Source organism: Staurois parvus, unplaced genomic scaffold (genome assembly GCF_062004578.1).
Source record: "Staurois parvus isolate SC_StPar_1 unplaced genomic scaffold, SC_StPar_1.0 ptg000498l, whole genome shotgun sequence".
In the NCBI taxonomy this organism is placed as follows: domain Eukaryota; kingdom Metazoa; phylum Chordata; class Amphibia; order Anura; family Ranidae; genus Staurois; species Staurois parvus.
In genome coordinates this window covers 10,699,117-10,719,861 of record NW_028318294.1, presented here as the reverse complement: position 1 = coordinate 10,719,861, position 20,745 = coordinate 10,699,117, and the positions used below count along the sequence as shown (strand labels likewise).

The following is a 20,745-nucleotide window of genomic DNA, read 5'->3' as shown; positions in this document are numbered from 1 at the left end:
GAGCATGTCTAGCAGTAGACAAATTTAGGACATGTTTGCCTTCCTAAAAGCAAAGGGACACATTGGACACCCAGCAAGAGCACAATGGCAGCTGAAGGTATTAAATGTGCCCCCACACCAAATCAGTGAACAAGCTATAGAAAAAGATGGCAGCCATCCCAATTTATAACTAGCCTTTGCAGTAAGGTGCACATGAAAGGGCAAAGCACATCACAAACATATATTTCCCAGCACACTTACAAACTAGTCTGCAAACAAACCAAATTGACTCTGTCTAACAATTCAAAATAAAACTGAGGATTTTGTTGCACACATTTGCAAATATATGCAGAAGCCACAGTGCCCACGTCTAGGCTCCTCTATATACTGCTGCCTAACCATAGATTTTGTGAGAGTCTCCAAGCTGGAGCATGTCTAGCAGTGGACAAATTTAGGACATGTTTGCCTTCCTAAAGGCAAAGGGACACATTGGACACCCAGCAAGAGCACAATGGCAGCTGAAGGTATTAAATGTACCCCCACACTAAATCAAGTTATGTTTCTTGCATGCAGTGTGGGGAGCTGGCTGTAAGTCATCAAAAAGGTCACAGTCAGCTTCCCACACTCAAGATGGCTTCATTGGGGATGCGAAGACCAACAAAGAACTGGCCCGGGAGATGACAGTGCTGGATCCCTGGACTGGTGAGTACTTTTTTATTAAAGGTCAGCAGCTACAGTATTTGTAGCTGCTAACTTTTAATTTTTCTTCAAACAACTTGAGATCCTCTTTAACCACTTGCCCTTCAGAGGATTGACCACCCCTCCCTGACCAGGCCATTTTTTGCGATATGGCACTGCATTACTTTAATTGACAATTGTGTGGTCATGCAATGCTGTACATAAATTAAATTTATGTAATTTATTCTCACAAACAGAGCTTTCTTTTGGTGGTATTTGATCACCTCTGTGTTTTTTTTATTTTTTTATGCTATAAACAAAAAAGACCAACAATTTTGAAAAAAAAAACCAATATTTTTGACTTTTTAATATAAAACTAATAACAAAATTTAAAAAATTAAAATTCTTCATAAATGTAGGCCAAAATATATTCTGTATTCTAAAAAAAAAAGCCCAATACATGTAAATTAATTGGTTTATGTGAACGTTATAGCGTCTACAAATGGCGGTATATATATATGGCGGGATTTTTATTTAAAAACATTTTTATACCAGTTATGGCAGCGTTCAGAGACTTAGGCTCCATGCATACGGGGCTTTTTGATAACGCTGGTAACGTTAGCTGTGTAAAGTCACGCTAAAAATTAGGGTTTGTCAGCTTTTTAAAGCATTTTTGCACTAGTGTTTAGCAAATTTTTGCCACGATTAGCGGTGTTTTCCCATGCTTGCGGTTTTTAGTGGTTTTTACCCTTTTTGGTCAAAAAAAAGTTCAAAAACACCGTTTTACAGCGTTCTCCCACATTTTTCAGCATTAGAGCATTTTTACAGCCAAAAAAAGAAAGCCACTAGTCCTGGGGATTTTTTTCAGCCAAAAAACTTTGATTACAGTCTGTGTGTGCATGGACACATAGGATAACAAGCTGGGAGGTTTACTGGCTGTAGAAAAAAAAAGTCAAAAGCCAAAAACAGCATCTGTAAAAATATCAAGTGTACATGAGGACTTACTTATAGCGGGACTGCGGGGGGCATGCTGACACTGGGTAAGAACTGACTAACTGCTACTGACATCCCCAGTGACACTAATACAGTGATCAGTGCTAATAAAAGGCACTGACACTGTACTAATGACACTGGGCAGGAAGGGTTTAACATCTGCGGAGATCAAAGGGTTAACTGTGTGCTGTGTGTGTTTTACTAGGGAGACATGCTGTTATTATGTCTCTCTGCTGTGCAGAGAGATGCAAAACATGTCCATGCTGACAGGAGAGGGACCTGTGTTTTTTACACACAGGTCTCTCCCGTCAGCTTTCTCGACGATCGCCGAGTGCCGGCCGAGAATTGCCGGCTGGGACCCGGTGATTGACATCTCTAGCCACCAATAGCAGTGCAGGTAGGGTGGCTCGCATGCCCCCTACCCAGTATTGCAAATCACATATATATACGGGATTTTACACAGCCCTGCCACCCTGTACTATAGGGTGGAGGGCAAGATTATGGTACTTATGCTGCTGCAGCATATCTAAAGCCAAAACCTTTTAATTTTGGGGTTTGGATAAAAAGTGGAAAGTTTAGAAATTGGCATTTTATTGCTTTCTGTGTTTCCCACTGGGAAGATTATCTCTTGCAAATGTGTCCTGGGACTATTATCACCAGGAAAACAAACGATGGGAATTCCAAACTTTTATGGTTGTCATCAGCGTTGACGGGAAATCTTTTATGGACTGGGTAATGTGTTAGGAATGTAAGGATGCCCCATCGTTTGATGGGAATTAAAATGATCACCCTACAGAGGACTGAATTCAAAGACACCCTGAAAATCAAAGTGAAAAAATTGCAGCAGACTAGTCTGTTTTGCTGTATTTGCTTGTATGCATGCCTGACAACGTCGGGGCATGCTCCTAATGAGACAACGGATGGTGTCCTGAGGTATTTCCTCCCAGACCTGGACCAGGGCATAATTGAGCTCCTGGATAGTCTGAGCTGCAACCAGGTGGCATCAGATTGACCGAAACATGATATCCCAGAGGTGTTCTATTGGATTTAGGTCAGGCTAGCGTGGGGGCCATTCAATGGTATCAATTTCTTCATTCTCCTGGAACTACCTGCATACTTTCACCACATGAGGCTGGGCATTGTCATGCACCAGAAAGAACCCAGGACCCACTGTACCAGCATAGGGTCTGACAATGAGTGCAAGGATTTCATCCCAATACCTAATGGCAGTCAGGGTGTCATTGTCTAGCCTGTAGAGGTCTGTGTGTTCCCCCATGGATATTCCTCCCCAGGTCTTCACTGAGCCACCACCAAAATGGTCATGCTGAACAATGTTACAGGCAGCATAACATTCTTCATGGCATCTCCAGACCCTTTCACATCTGTCACAAAGCACAGGACACCAGTGGCAGACCTGACAATTCTAGTGTTCAATGGCAAATGCCAGTCGAGCTTTATGGTGTTGGGCAGTGAACACAGGGCCCACCAGAGGACATTGGGCCCTCAGGCCACCCTCATGAAGTCTGCTTCTGATTGTCTGGTCATTGATATTCACACCAGTGGCCTGCTGGGGGGCATTTTGTAGGGCTCTGGCAGTGCTCATCCTGTTCCCTCTTGCACAAAGGAGAAGTTACCGGTCCTGCTGATGGGTTAAGGACCTTCTACGGCCCTGTCCAGCTCTCATAGAGTAACTGCCTGTCTCCTGGAATATCTTCCATGCTCTTGAGACTGTGTTGGGAGACACAGCAAACTTTCTGGCAATGGCACGTATTTATGTGCCATCAGGGGTGTATTTACCACAAAGCAAACACGGTGTTAGCCTAGAGGGGCATTTATAAGGGGGGTGGTGCTTCCCCCCAGAATAAGGGACACATGCTGCATGGGGATCAGGTGGGACCCAAGAGAGGCTGCGGGCTGCTTGACAGTGTATGCAGAGCCTGACTCTCAGTCCCAGGGATGTCCGGAGCTGTGAAGGTGAGTGTCTGTGAGTGTCTTTCTCTCTTTCACTGGGGGAGGGGGGGGGGGGTGATGGGTGTATGGGAGAAGGAGGTTTTAGTGGAAGGCTATCTTGACTTTTGGAGGGGGGGAATGGGGCTGTGGTGGAGTTGGAATTGGTCAGTGTCAGGCTTTCTCCTCGGGGGAAGGGGTAGTGTTGGTCAGTGTCAGGCTCTCTCAGGAGGGGGAGATCTGTTGGTTGGTGTTAGGATCTCTCCCCGGGGGGTGTTGTTCAGTGTCAGGCTCTCTCCCCGGGAAGGGGGGCTGTTGGTCGGTATCAGGCTCTCTCCCCGGGAAGGGGGGGGGGTGTTGGTCGGTGTCAGGCTCTCTCAGGAGGGGTGGCTGTTGGTCGGTGTCAGGCTCTCTCCCTGGGTGGGGGTTTGTGTTGGTCGGTGTCAGGCTCTCTCCCCAGGAAGGGGGGCTCTTGGTTGGTGTCAGGTTCTCTCTAAAGAGGGAGAGGTGGGGCAGCCAATTTTTGTGCTGCCTAGGGCAGCACAAAACATAAATACACCACTGTGTGCCATCCTGGAGGAGTTGGACTGCCTGTGCAACCTCTGTAGGGTCCAATTGTTGCCTCATGCTACCAGTAGTGACACTGACCCTAGCCAAATGCAAAACTAGTGAAAAACAGTCAGAAAAGATGAGTAGGGAAAAAATGTCAGTGTCCTCCACCTGTAAAACCATTCCTGTTTTGGGGCTCATCTCATTGTTGCCCATCTAGTGCACCTGTTGTTAATTTCATTAACACCAATGCAGTTGAAAATGACTACCAACCCCTCTGCTACTTCACTGACCAGATCAATATCCCAGGAATTTAACTGACTTGATGCTATGCTCTGATTAAAAAGTGCTCCTTTAATTTTTTTTATCAGTGTAAGTACAACCTTACAAGAGAATCTCATAGAAAGCAAAACAAAAAGGGGGGGGGGGAACAAAATGTAATTATATTATTATTATTATTGCTGCTACTACTACAACTAAAAATAATAAATCATGAATGTCTTTTTACGCTATAAACTGCAATATTTTGGGGTCAATTTTATATGTTTGCTTACATTTACAACTCTTTAAACTGATTTTTCATATATGCTCTTTTAGTATTTATGTGAAATCTTTGTTTTTATAATTACAGTAAGTATTTTTCTTTTTTTTTTAAAGGTTCACTCGGGACACTAAATCCACAGAGGATTAAAGGTTTTCAAAAGAGGCAGTACAGATTGATTAAAAAGGTTCAATATGGACCCCTGCAGTAGAAGGGATGGGAAGGAATCATTTGATTGATTCAGTTGTGTATAGGAATTTCAGTTTGCACTATTGATGTCTGTAAACAGCAGGTTTTTTTTTTCATCAAAGTAGGTAAACATGGAAAATAAGTGGAAAATATGCGAATAACGTAAACATGGACAAATAAGTGAAAAAGCTCTGCTTGGGGGCTCAAAATGTAAAATATATGTCCAATATTTGATACTTACCAGGATATAAAAAAAAATTTAAAATTTTTATTTTGAGCACTGACCATATTAAATAAATACATTAAATATATACAAAGCCACTGTACATTCCCTTTAAAATATTGAGATTTGTTTTAACTGCCAAAAATACCGCTACCATTAAACAATCTTGACTGGCTGCCTAAAGAAGGCACTTAATCTTTGCTGTCTGCATATTAATTATTGCGCAGGTTTTCAACAACGTATGGGCTTTTACTATGTAAATTATTTTGTTTTCCACTTCAGCAGCAAGGTTTAATATCCATTTCAGGTCACTGTCTTGATAACCCCAATAAGAAAGTTTCTGAATAGAAAAAAATAAAATAATCAGAGTCTGGTCTCTCAAGCAAGTATAATAGAAACTAACATTCTGTTTCATTATTCTTTTAAATAAAAAAAGAGAAGAAAGAATGGATTATACTAAGGACATAACATGCCCCCAAATTAATCCATCATTCTGACAGATTATAATGAGAGGCAAATGGCAGAAATGATCCATTTTCATTATGGTTTGGAGGCTAGTGTTTTCATGATCCTGTGCAATTAGTTGGTAAAACAGCATGTGTCTTTCTGTATGTAAATACAGTATATATATATATAGATATATATTTATTTATTTATACAGTATATACTGTATGTTTTATAGCAATTGGAACAATGTAGAGGAATCAGGTATAATTCTCTTTTATTCTACAGAAATAAAATCCCCTTTTCTGTGTGGATGTGATGTGAAATGTTACAGTGGCACCCAGTGGCCATTGGATTCTTCTGTCTAGCACAAATACATTAAATATATGTATTTGAAAGAAGACCTGTCTGCTGGCACAGACTGCTCGTACTGTGCACAATAATCATACAACATGGAGACAAAAGAACTATTAAATCAAATACGGATCAATAGTTTTTAGCAATGGGAGATCGGGCTGGTACCTTTTAATGCAGCTCCTTTGAAGATGTGATGAAGATGTGATGCAGAATCTCCTGCCAATGGATAAGGTAAGTAGGATACCAAAACAGGTTGCTTATTGATAGGGATTACTTTAGGAGTTAGAGTGCTTCATTTACCTCATTTATTAAAATCAAGGTTATGCTCTTAAGGGGTTAAATGTTACGGGGAGATAAGGGGCTGGCTTTAGGGGTCAGAAGATATACTGTAGGTGTAAATGTCATCCAGTAGATGTCAACCCCAACTGGAGCGCATTTATTTTTTTTAGCAATTGCCTTTTTTTTTTAATCACTTGACCTCCGGAAGGTTTTACCCCCTCATGACCAGGGCATTTTTTTTTGTCATTCAGCACTGTGCTACTGTAACTGCCAATTTCTCGGTCATTTAACGCTGTACTCAAATGAAATTTCTATAATTTTTTTCACACAAATAGAGCTTTCTTGTGATGGTAGTTGATCGACAATGTTTTTTATTTTTATTTAAACAAAAAATACTGAAAATGTTGAAAGAAAAACACAATATTTCCTATTTCCTGTTATAAAACAAATGCAATAAAATTTAATTTCTTTTATACATTTAGGCCAAAATGTATTCTGCCATATGTCTTTGATAAAAAAAAAAATCCCAAAAAGTGTATATTAATTGGTTTATATACTATGGTATATGTGCTGGTAATTGCGCAGCTATAGAAACTGTAATAGTAATGGTGGTGAATACTGACTTATAGTGTGACTGTGATAGTGTAGTAGGCAATGTGGCACTAACTGACACTGACTGGGAGGGACACTAGCTGACTAACTGACACTGACGTCATTAGTGAAACTAATACAGCAATCAGTGATAATACTGTACACTGTCACTGTAATAATGACACTGACTAGGTGACAGGGCAATCAAAGGGTTATCTGTGGAGTGCAGAATCTGGCTGGCTTCTCTCACTGAATGAAAATAACTCGGAGAGGAAAAAAACAACCAGATCCTGTATGTTGCAAACACACAGAGGTTTGTGCTGTGATTGGCCAGAGCCTTTCAGTAAGTATATTTATTTATTTATTTCAGGTACTTATATAGCTCCGTCAATTTATGCAGCGCTTTACATATTTATTGTACATTCACATCAGTCCCTAACCCTCAAGGGGTGTACAATCTAAGGTCCCTAACTTACATTCATATACAAGGCCCAATTTAGACAGGATCCAATTAACCTACCAGCATGTCTTAGGAGTATGGGAGGAAACCAGAGTACCTGGAGAAAACCCACACAGGCACAGGGAGAACATGCAAACTCCAGGCAGGAGGTGCCATGGCTGGGATTCGAACCAACGAGCCTAGTACTGCCAGGGGGAAGTGCTAACCATTTAGCCACTGTGCTGCACTGTGAAAAGAATGGGTCGCTCTCAGGAGCTCAGTGATTTCAAGCATGGTACCGTGATAGGTTGCCACCTGTGCAATAAGTCCATCCATGAAGTTTCCTTGCTACTAAATATTTCACGGTCAATTATAACAAACTGGAAGCAACCCAGTTGAATACTTAGGCTGGCCATACATTATACATTTATCTTCCAATTTTCTCCCCAATTTCCTTTAGATTTACCTTCAACTGTGTAGTGCAAGGGCCTGCCTAATTAGATGCAACTTAAAGTGTTGTTTAGGTTTGTCCTCCAATTATATGGTTTTTGGTAAATCTAAACCAAAAATCTCCAGATAATTGTTTAATGTATGGCCAGCCTTGGTGGAATACTTAGTAGCATGAAAATTTCACAGATGGACATATTACACAGGTGTATTCACTAAGCTCCTGAGAGCGACCCATTCTTTCACAAATGTTTGTAGAAACAGTCTGCATGCCTAGGGGCTTGAATTTATACATCTGTGGCCATGGAGGTGATTGGAACACCTGAAGTCAATGATTTGGAGGGCTGGCCCAATACTTTTGACAATAGAGTATATATATATTTTTTTCCTATATATATATATACAGGGGCGGACTGACAACTCATGGGGCCCACGGGCAATAGGGGATCATGGGGCCCCTGTGTCCTTGCCCAAACTCAAAAAAGCCTATGAAAAAGGTATCAGGGGCATCTCATGGGGCCCCCTACTGACCCTGGGCTCTCAGGCAGTGCCCGAGTTTCCAAATGGTCAGTCTCCCCCTGTATATATATATATATAAAAATATATATACTTTTTTCCCTTACTGAAGGTCCTGCACCAAAGTATCATAATGTGTTATTTGGCTATTCAGCTGTGAAAAATATAGCTTCCTATAATACCATCCTAATGAATCCATGTTCGTAAAACCTATATTGCCATTTGGAGGGGCTCCAACTCTACTATTGGGTTTTTAAATTATGGACAATGCAAGGTAAGAAATGATAGCATTCCAAGGGAGACTGGAGCAACCAGTGTACACCATGAAAATCAATGATTTGGACTTCTTTCCTGAGTTGGTGAAGAGGGAATCAAATAGGGCAGAACAGAACAGAAATGGCACCAACATCCAAACCAGTTGGTCTAATAGATGTGCCCAGTACAACAAATTATATTGCAAAATGAAATATGTTTTTTATGTAACTATTTGTTTTGTTTCTTTTTTTTTTGTATAAGACTTTGAGAGAACTGGTATTCAGTAATGATTCTGAAAATCATTATTGAACGCCAAAGTAATTTAGAGCACACACTAAGGATGAGCAGGCATATTGCTAAGGGCTAAATGTCAGATTCATCTGTCTTTAGCTGTGTCGCTAAAGCTAAGTGGTTTCACTATTGAATAACACCAGAACTGACCTGGAAGAAGTTATGCAGATCTGGAATCCTAATGTCACTGAATACATGCTAGTTAGTGACTCTAAATATATTGAAGCCAGCAGATCAGCATGACATAAGGTGGTAACTGTGGCAGCATGCATAGCTTTCTCATGGCAGGTTAATGCTCTGCATTTTTACGATATTACATAGTGTAACCTAGTGAGCACTTTAATACTGAGTAGATACTATGCCACCCGGGTTCATATTTTGCAAGCTATATCCTTGGTACAAATGATTATGCAGTGATAGTAAAATTCTGTAGCTTAATTATTATTGTAGTACGTCCAGGGGCGGACTGACCATTTGGAAACTCGGGCACTACCCAATGGCCCGGGGTCAGTAGGGGGCCCCATGAGATGCCCCTGCTACCTTTTTCATAGGCTTTTTTGAGTTTGGGCAAGGACACAGGGGCCCCATGATCCCCTATTGCCCGGGGGCCCCATGAATTGTCAGTCCGCCCCTGAGTACGTCAATTTGAAAGTTAAGGACAGCAATGAAGAGAATGGCACAGCCCCATGTTAAGTCCTGGTCAAAACACTTAGGAGTTGATTTACTAAAGGCAAATAGTCTGTTCACTTTGCAAGGGAAATTGCACTTTCCAAAGCAAATATGCCTCAGTGCTTAGTGAATGTAGTGAAGTTTCACCTTCAAAGAATACCTAATCAAACACATGGAAAATAAAAAAACAGCATTTTTTTTCTCACACTTGATTGGATGATGAAAGTCAGTAGAGCTGTACCTTAGACACTAAGATCTAGTACAAATTCCCTTGCAAACTAACAGCATGCTTGTGTGACAAACGTGGGTAAGACCACTGGCTTTTTCAACCACAGATAAATGGCTGGTCACCCACACACCACGCTGTCACTGATTTGCAACAACGACACTCTCTGCCTCCCCCTGCACAAAGATTTTCCGGCTTGTGGGGTCACAATCTAGATTCCAACAGACTAAGAACAATTATCGCTGGTTTTAGTTAACTAAGCAATTAACCCTTTAAACCCCAAACTGCCACCAAATAGCTTTGGGCCTATCCACCCTTTACAATAAAAGCAATGAAAATGATGAGTCTAATTAAACATCTGTAACACACACTGTTATCATAGACAGGTATATCTAGAGATTTACCGTGTAGTGGCGCTCTTCTAGAGCCAGGGATTCTTTAAGTGTTGCATTATGGCAAGAGACAATTTTAAAAATTTTCAAAATTACTATTTACTAATGAAAAAGGTGAAAAATGGCACAAGTAAAATATTTGCAGAAAAAAATTTATTACAAAGAAAACAAAGAGACAAGCAACAGAGAAACAAAAACGGTTAAAAAATAAAAATACTTATCAAGTTCTGGTTCAGCAGGGTCCAAATCAATAAGCAAGATGGTACAATGGCTCTCATATGACTTGACAGGTGTTCCTCGGTTTGATGTTGAAACAAAGCTTCTCAAATGTGGTCAAATTGTGCTAACTTGTATAATATTGTCCAGCATGCAATTACCTGTTGAATGAATATAAATATGACATGTTTCAGATATCTATTTCTCCCAGGAGAGGTGTGGAGGCCTAATCTACTCTGGTACCTCCTGATATATGGTTGTTACATTACATTACATCGAGTTTATATAGCGCCAAAGCGTTTGCTCAGCGCTGTACAATAGTGTGTGGGTTCAAAATGCTACCCATTACCTGATAGAAGTTAATACGACTTTTTCTTTGGCTGTACTGTTATTATTTTAGAAGTTATGAAATGCAGTGAAGTTTTTGAGTGTTTGCTAAAAACCTAGTCAATCAGGAATGTGTATTGGCCATTCCATTAGCTGTTCTATTTACGACTGTTAGGACTGAGTCCAGGTGGGTTTCTTTTTAAACTTTAGTTACTCAGGCTTGCAAGTCTGACATTTTTAGGAAGTCACTCAGACGTGACTTCATAAAAGTCTAGCTGCTAAGCCAAACATGGTACTGATAAGGGGTGTTTGGCACACAGCTAAGAATTTGTGAATTGTATAAACTGAAGCTGGAGGGAGGGGGAAGGTTACTGCAGCTATGTCTCTTCTTATGACAAAATGGCACGGGGACTTGTGACCTGAATAACATGGTCGCCATAGCTCCTTGTGTGCCCAGGACACAATATCATTAAGCTTGCTTTTAGTAAATCACCCCGGTAAACACCAAGTGCTGCCTTGCCATAGGCGGAAAGGGGTGTGCCCATTATCCCATTATCTATTATGGGAAATAAGAAAAAGGAATGCTGAGCCATCTTGTATGCATTTCATTTGTTTTTGCATCAGAAATACAGGTTTTCTTTAAAAAAATATTTTGTGAGAGCAATACTTTCTTCTGTTGTATTTATAATGTGGTTCCTTGATTGTCATCCTGGCTCTTTGGCTTCAATACTAACCGAGAACAAGTGTGGTTGGTAATATTGGAAATCCTGACCTGACATGCTTGTGCTTGATCACTGGCTCAAATGGAATTTCTTGTTCTTCTTGCCTTGTAATGGTAAATGGAATTTCTCTGATGACAAATACACTTTAAGGCGGAACTAAACTTCACTATCCTTTTCAGCCAAGGAAGCTGCCATATTAGCCTCTGTTTGATCTGCAATTACCATTGTAATCAGTTATGACACCAGCCATTTGATGGTTTGGCAGTTTGGTTGAGAGCACAAGCAAATGTGCATGCCTCGAATGCAACTACTTTTTGAAACCATTTAATCAGTAGGTTTAGTTCTACTTTACAGAAGAAAAGAGACAGGAGGCGCCTGTCTGAGTGTAGTAATAACACTGCATTTAATAGCAAAGGATTAAAAACACTCACAAAGGAAGTAATAAAACAAGCTGGGCAGCACAGTGGCTAAATGGTTAGCACTTCCACCTGGCAGTATTAGGATCGTTGGTTCAAATCCCAGCCACAGCACCTCCTGCCTGGAGTTTGCATGTTCTCCCTGTGCCTGCGTGGGTTTCCTCTGGGTACTCCAGTTTCCTCCCACACTCTAAAGATATGCTGGCAGGTGAAGTGGATCCTGTCTAAATTGTCCCTAGTATGTATGAATGTAAGCTAGGGACCTTATATTGTACACCCCTTGAGGGTTAGGGACTGATGTAAATGTATAATATGTATGTAAAGTGCTGCCTAAATTGACGGTGCTATTTAAGTACCTGAAATAAATAAGCTCATCTGTGTATCTGAGAGATCATTCCTCAAAACGTCCTGCAGGTGCCACGGTGGTTAGTGCAATAGCAGCTGGGTGGATGGAGATGGTAAGAGACATTGTAGTGGTCAATCCTACAGAGTGGTGGAGTTGTAGAGCCAATCCAGCAGCATTTGTGCAGGAAGGAGCCTAGTAACCAGCCTGCAACACACCGGCAGATTGTGACATTCAGGAAAAGGCAGAGGGTCAGTGGGGAGGAAGAGTACAGGACATGGGAAAGTCAGTCTGACTTCCCACTGACCCTTCGGCTCTTCCTGTGATGGCACATCCTGCTGCTGGATCTGCTCTACAACACCACCACTCTGTAGGATTGACCATTACAGTGTCTCTTACCATCTCCATTAGCCCAGCTGCTATTGCACTAACCATTGTTGGAACCTGCAGGAACAGTCATCTGTTGTATAAACAGAAGAGCTTGTTTTATTAACCAATTCAATACCGGGCAATTTTACACCTTCCTGCCCAGGCCATTTTTCAGGTTTCAGCGCTCTCACACTTTGAATGACAATTGCGCGGTCATACAACATTGTACCCAAACTAAAATTTTATCATTTTCTTCACACAACTAGAGCTTTCTTTTGATGGTATTTAATCACCGCTGGGGTTTTTATTTTTTGCTAAATTAACAAAAAAGGCCGAAAGTTTTGAAAAAAAAAACACGTTTTTCTTTGTTTCTGTTGTAAAAGTTTGCAAATAAATAATTGTTCTTCATAAATTTAGGCCGAGATGTATTCTGCTACATGTCTTTGGGGAAAATAACCCAAATTAGGATGTATTTTTTAGTTTGTATGAAAGTTATAGAGTTCACAAACTATGGGATAGATCTGAATATTGATCAATCCTGTACTGACAGCCAATCTAATTTCTTGAGGTCCAAGAATGTCAGAATAGTACCGGTTTCCCCCAAATGACCACTTTTTGCAAAGTAGACAGTCCGACGTACTTCATAAGAGGCATGGCGAGTTTTTTGAAGTTTTTTTTTTGTCATAATTTTTCGGAAAATGAAAAAATAAAAAAATATACTTTCACTATTTTTTGTTTACATACTGTCACCAGTGCAGTACAGCATCATCATATAACTGGCATGGCGGTGAACAGGGACACTGACTGGCGACAGTATGAAAAAAAATATATACAGTTGCAAGAAAAAATATGTGAACCCCTTGGGATTACGTGGAGTTTTGCATGAATTGGGCATAAAATGTGCTCTGAACGTCATCTAAGTCACAACAATAGAAGAACACAGTCTGCTGAACATAATACTACACAAACATTAGATGTTGCCATGGTTTAATTGCACATAACATGTAAACATTCACAGTGCAGGGAGGAAAAAGCATGTGAGGCCCTAGCTTAATGACTTCTCCCAGAGCTAATTGGAGCCAGGAGTGAGCCAACCTTGACTCCAATCAGTGTGATGACATTGGATGTGTTGCTGACAGCTGTCCTGCCCTTAAAAAACACACACCTGTTTTGGGTTTACTGGTTTCAAAAAGCACTGTCTGATGTGAACCATGCCTCGCAGAAAAGAGCTCTCAGAAGACCTACGATCAAGAATTGTTGACTTGCATGAAGCTGGAAAGGGTTACAAAAGTATCTCCAAAAGCCTTGATGTTCATGTGTCCATGGTAAGACAGACTGTCTACAAATGGAGAAAGTTTAGCACTGTTGCTACTCTCCCTAGGCGTGGTCATCCTGTAAAAATGACTGAAAGAGCACAGCGTAGAATGCTGCATGAGGTAAAGAAGAATCCCAGAGTGTCAGCTAAAGACCTACAGAAATCTCTGGCACATGCAAACATTTTTGTTGACACATCTACAATAAGGAAAACATTAAACAAGAATGGAGTACATGGAGGACACCACGGAGGAAGCCATTGCTGTCCAAAAAGAATATTGCAGCACGTTTGAAGTTGGCAAAAGAGCACCTGGATGTTCCACAGCACTACTGGCAAAATATACTGTGGACAGATGAAACCAAGATTGAGTTGTTTGGGAAGAACACACAACACTATGTGTGGAGAAAAAAAGGCACAGCACACCAACATCAAAACCTCATCCCCACTGTAAAACATGGCGGAGGGAGCATCATGGTTTGGGGCTGATTTGCTGCCTCAGGGCCTGGACGGATTGTTGTCATTGATGGGAAAATGAATTCCAGAGTGTATCAAGACATTTTGCAGGAAAACATACGACCATCTGTCCGCCAACTGAAGCTTCGCAGAGGATGGGTGATGCAACAGGACAATGACCCAAAGCATACAAGTAATTCAACAAAACAATGGCTGCAACAGCACAGAATACGCCTTCTGGAGTAGTCCCAGTCAGAGTCCTGACCTCAACCCGATTGAAATGCTGTGGCATGACCTTAAGAGAGCGATTCACACCAGACATCCCAAGAATATTGCTACACTGAAACAGTTTTGTGAAGAGGAGTGGTCCAAAATTACTCCAGATCGTTGTGCAGGTCTGATCTGCAACTACAGGAAACGTTTGGTTGAGGTTATTGCTGCCAAAGGAGGGTCAACCAGGTATTAAGTCGGAAGGTTCACATACTTTTTCCTCCCTGCACTGTGAATGTTTACATGTTATGTGCAATTAAACCATGGCAACATCTAATGTTTGTGTAGTATTATGTTCAGTAGACTGTGTTCTTCTATTGTTGTGACTTAGATGATGTTCAGAGCACATTTTATGCCCAATTCATGCAAAACTCCACATAATCCCAAGGGGTTCACATACTTTTTCTTGCAACTGTATATATATTTTTTAATTTTATTTATTTATTTTTTTTTTTAAGATTTTTTTTTCATATTTCACTATGACCAAAGTAGTACAATGTTAACATGGTAACATTGTACTACTTTGGGGAAGTGATCAGTATTTTTTTTTTACACAATTTGCTTATAGCAAAGAATTACTTTGCTATAAGCAAGCATTTACCTGAATGACATCAATTCATTCAGGGTTTTTTTTTTTTTTTTTTGTGCTTAGCTGTGATTTGGCCACAGCTAATCACATGACAAGTGATTAGCTGTGACCATTCACAGCTAGACACCAGTATACAATGGATGGCATGAATGAAGCCATCCATTGTATACAACTGCCATGTGACCTGCGGTGATTGGTCACAGCAGGTCACATGGTACCGGCAACAGGGGCCGGTACTCAGATCTGTCATCGGCCGTGTCCGAGGTACACGGCCAGTGACAGATTGTGCCGCTGCGCGGCTCTGCAAGTGCGCGAACTGCGCATGTGCGGGAGGACACCATATGGCGGCCTCCCGGAAAGCTAATACATTTTTGCTGACGCCATTTGGCCATAGGCCGGGCGTCAAATGGTTAATTCCTTTGCAAGTTTTTTTAATCCTTTGCTATTAAATCCAGTGTTATTACTACACTCAGACGGGCACCTCCTGTCTCTTTTCTTCTGTCCCTGCATACATAGCTGGCTTGCTCCGAGGATGGCTGCCGTCTTTTGTGCTAAATAGATTCCAGGCAGATTGCCTGAGAGACTCTTATAAGGACTTATTGTACACCAATGCATTTACATACCTTGTTTTAAAGTACTTGTATGCCAATATTGCCGTTATCATCTTTTACTTTATAATGTTTATCCTTTTCACCCTTACACTACTTTACTCTTGTGTGTCAGAGTTACTTGTTCTTAGTTCTACTTTAAGTTAGGTTTGTATCCTTGGTTAAAGGAAACATTTCCTGAGAAAAATTTAGATGCTACCATACTTGGCCTCCTGCAGAAAATTCTAACCACCTGACTATTATCTTGACCTACTGACTTTGAAACTTTGAGCCATGGACCCTAATCGAAAATGCATGTCCAGTAAAGTCCTTATCTGTATATTGTCATGATGCAAAGTACAGAGACTTAAACTATGGTCACAAAAACATGAATTTAAATATATTTGTTAACAGTCAAAAGGTTAGGATACAGGCTGTCTGTAGAAAGCTAAAGGTGGTGGTGGTGGTGCGGATACAAGACCACTCACCTTGCACCTTGAGTGAGAGCAGCAGTGAGTAGTCATTCTTACAGGAAGCTCCAGCACAGAGTCAAAAAGCAGATTTTATTTTATGCTAGATTAGAGACTGATCTGAAGGAAATACGCAAAGACACCAAGTGTTAATTGGGAACATACATGTTTCCTGTATTTCGACAATATTTATTTGGCTTAGCTGGAAGCCAAAGCTTTAGCATGAAAACCAGACAACTAACATTTGCAGAATGAGAAGTCAGTGATGGTAATCTCCATGTTGCTCTACAGAAAGGTTCCCTTTAATTCCCTTTAATTCAGGTGTGCTTTGCTTCTTAATATCAATCCCTTCAGACCTAATAGAAATACTCCTTTTGAACATGGCTGTCGCTGGGTATAATTCCACTGACTGCTAAAGAATCACTTATGAAATGAATATAGCCATTCCCACTTGGGGACACATGATAGAAATATGCTTGGCTCAGGGGAGACAACTTTCCATGGGATATTGAATGGAAATAGGATTCTGCACTTACTTTGCTGTCTAATAGTCAACGATAAAAAGTACAGAACTGACAAGCAGGGAATTAAGTTATCGGACATGCCGCTGCTATTTGCATGACACAGTGAATTTCCATAATAATGAAACTGAGCAATCAAGTGCTTAATGAATGTAAAATTTTTGTTGATTTCCTTTTTTTCCACCATAATTTAGTTCTATATGGAATTTTCAAAATAATAAAATGAAGCCTGAGTTATTTTTCGTGAGAATAGATTAACTTTCCACCCTGGGAGGATCATTGGGTCAGAGCGACAAATTACAAATGCAAATAGGAAAATGTCATAAAAGTCTGCTTTATATGAGTTGGATTCCCACATGTAATTTTTAAGGGGGAATAATCTTTAGCTCACTCTGCTATAATATCTATCTGGAACTGACATGTAATTGCAGTCAATGAAAGATGCCCGCACATACTTTTTATATTTTCCCGAGTGCTTGTGGGGCTTGAACCTGGAGCTCTTAACATGCAAATGGACATTTTTCATTTTTACATTACTAGGGGCACGGTGGATCTCAAAACTTGGTGACTGTAAGATGATTCCTGCAAACTGAATGCCATAGGCCTGCTAATTTGTTGCTGTCTTAGCTTGACTTATGCATAGTCAACCAAGGCCATGGCCTAAGGTGGAAGGATTGTCAGGGGCAGCATACAGCCACACACAAGTAATGTTGACAGGTCAGTAACACATTTCCATGTAAATTTTTCTTAATCATTGCCTTATGTGGCCATGGCTTAGTACTCGTTGTTGGCAGTGGCGGGAAAAGGTCAACTAGTGCCCAGGGTGAAGATGCCAAACTGCACCCCTACCTCCTTGCTGGACCCAAGAATAACCCCCATCATTGGAGTCAGTGGATGTATTAATAACCCCCAGCACTGGCTTTGGTGCAACCAATAAGAGCCCCACAGCAAGTGTCAATGCACACATTAATAACCCCCAGCACAGGTTTTGGTGTATGCAAAATTATTAAACCTTTTTCCTTATTTTACTTTTTATTTCTGGCCATCTCTGGACAGTTATGGCTAAATGCAGCATAATTGTAGAGAAAGTAAACAGGATGTTGAGAATCAGAAAACTCTTCAGTGAACATGGAATCGACTTTCCTTTGTCTTAGTTGGTGGCCTGTACAGTTAAAAAGTTGTTTTCACATAAATAAGACCACATGCAGTTTCCAGTAGCACACTTTAGCATTATTTTTGGTAAAATGATCACATGACACAAATGGTAGAGATGCATCATCACCCAGGATACCTAGTGTGATTTTTATATACTATACAACTTACGGGTGTGTAGATATATGTGCCCGTTCTTAGACGAGTCAATGAAGAGTTAGGATCCAGAATGATTTTTTCATAACAATAATAGCTGTTGTGAAGTTTGGGGTTGTATAGCTCAAGTGTAGAGCCTGCTAGTGAATATAGTCCACGCCAAATATTTCCATGGGCTTCTTGGCCCATTTTTATTTAAAGGAAAGTTCACACAACATTCCATAAAGCATAATTCATGGTTTCCCATACAGGGAGTCTTCACCATTAACACAAAACATGAAATTGTCAGACTCCTGGCTCACTTAAGTAACAAAATAGTTACACAGCCTCGTGGCTTACACATACCACAGTGCTGCTCCGGCCTTCCACTTTAGACCCTTGTCTGTCTCCCACAGACCATTTCCTTGCCAAAACTGTCCACATATATAGCAGCCCCTTACTGCGCCGGCCCTCAGGCTTGGATATCTGTCTTTTCTAGCACAGACATGCACCGTTCTGGCTGCTCCGTTGCACATCTTGACACCTCCAGAGGGTGGAGCACTGAACCTTGGTCAGGTCACTACTAATAGCCCAGCACACGTCTAACCAATTAGTGTGCGGGTGGTTCCAATTACCTGGACCCAGGACTGGAGATTTCGTTCCACCCAGATCACTTTGATATCTCTGGGATCCAGGTCCCAAAAATGGACTTTCTAAACAATGAGAAAACTGAAAAGTCAGTTTCCTCCTAATCAAGCAAACTTACTGGAGCCCCTCAACCTGCCTGGTTGAGAATTCTGAGTTCATATCACCCTGGTGCAACATTGCACTGCCACACTGTGTGCTCACAGAACATTGTACCTTTTTACCTTCTTTACAGCAGAGAGAAGGATTAGGCCCACTCACATGGAGATTTCCCAACAATTTGTAACATCTTTATGAGCAATATTAAAAGAGAAGAGTGGGATTTTAAAAACACAAACAATTGTACTCACCTAGGTGAATGCAGCATTGATCATATGCTGCATCTGTCCATGCTGCCTCTAAGATTAAGAACTGAGTGATCAGACTGCTGATAATTCAGTCCTTGCTCTTCAGTGTGCAGATACTGGTTACTGTCAGTTACTGGCTCTCTGCTCTGCCCTTCCAGCATTCACTGGAGTGCCTGGCTGTAAAGGGGGTGGGAGCGGCTGCCTCAGGCTCTCAGCAGCACACTGAGAGGCTGAGTTAGCTGCCAGTCCAGGCATCTGGGTGGATCCCGACATTAAAGTCGGGGTCCCTTAAGAGTCTGGACTGACTGAGTGACATCAACCAACAGCATACTTTAGCTTACTGTTGGCTGAATACAGGTCACAGGAGTACAGAACTAAGTGCACTTGCGTGTCCCACAGGAGAAGTAGGACCAACAAAGCTTTGGCCTTACTTTTTTAAGCGCTTCATATTGTCAGAGATGTTCATTATTGACCCTAGTAAGTCCAAACAAAGCCAGATTCTTGCAAGCAATGTTTGTATTCAATAATATTGTCACTATCATTGGACCATTTTTGGCATTTTTGACAGTTGGCCAATGCTGGAATCTTCACAAATTTCCACAAAGGAGCCAGAAGGACCTCTGCTAAATTCTGTTTAAAGGAAAGGATATGTGCTTAAAAAATCATGTAGGACATTTCTAACTTCCCTTTTAAAATGCTACTTGCCTGGGTGCCACTGGATTCAGTACTTTTGAAGTCACTAAACTGTAACAAGCATGCAGCAAGTAGTTCCTCAATCCTCATGAAGTGTGTTCTATTCTCAGTAACCCCCCCCACAAATGAAGCTATTAGGAAGGTCAGGAACCTAGCATCTTCCAAAAAGAGAGGTCAGCTATGCTGTGCTATATTGATTATTATAAATCCACTGTGAATTCATCTCTGCGGATGGCCCAAACCTTTCCAACCCAGTGCTATAAAAGTAAAACCTTTTCAAGAATATAAACAGAAACACTATATGGAGAAAAAAAACTATAGCGAAAATGTAAGATGTACTATAATTTAGCACATAGTTCTATGACTCCACCTTAAACAGACTTGGAAAAGGTCTGAATGATTGTACACATCCAGAGTACCACTTTAGTGTCTTCTGAATCTGCTAAGAGCTCACTTCAAATGTCATCAGAGATAACAAGACAATAATCTCAATGTAAACAATTGTTGCAGGACGCCTTTTCTATAAGATGTTAGCATTTCCATTGTCTTGCATTTACACAGAAATCTATTTTCGGCTTATTATCTATGAGGGGGTTTAAATGTTAAAGGCGTAATTATCATGAGCGGATTGGTAGAAGTTATCATCATTCATATGGGAGAAGGTTTTCTTCAATCACCATTGTTAGAAATGTCAGACTGATTCTGTCACAATTATTAAAAGCTGTCAGGCTGCATTGGGGTCATTGTGATTAAGAGCAAATCCAAATGAAATGGAAATCATTCATCTGGAATGGTGCAGCTTGTTTTCAGAATATTGGATGTCGGAATGTTCAGTGCAATTGGGTATTAATGACAGATAAAGATTCTTTTCCTGCATGGTCATAGCAGTCCTGTACAAACATAATGACATGAGTTTGAATATTTGGCCTGTTCAATGTAAGTCCTGTACATCATATAATTCAAAAGTATAATAAATTATATATTAAAAAAAAAAAACAAAAAACAAAAAATATATATATATATATATAAATATATTATTATTAATATTATACAGTATTTATAAAGCGCCAATGGTTCGCTCAGCGCTGTACATTACAAAGGGGGACAGAACATGTGACAGAACAATACCTATATATATATATATATATATATATATATATATATATAATG

At 40.6% G+C, this 20,745-nt stretch overlaps 1 long non-coding RNA gene across 1 annotated transcript in view; it reads left to right on the top strand.

Annotated features, from left to right (window-relative positions):
* Positions 1 to 5,942: 5,942 nt before the first annotated feature.
* LOC149452097 (uncharacterized) overlaps positions 5,943 to 20,745 on the top strand; it is a 147,807-nt gene continuing 133,004 nt past the window's right edge. The window contains exon 1 of the long non-coding RNA XR_016314930.1: positions 5,943 to 6,131. This is a non-coding gene — a long non-coding RNA (uncharacterized LOC149452097). The remainder of the gene's footprint in view (positions 6,132 to 20,745) is intronic.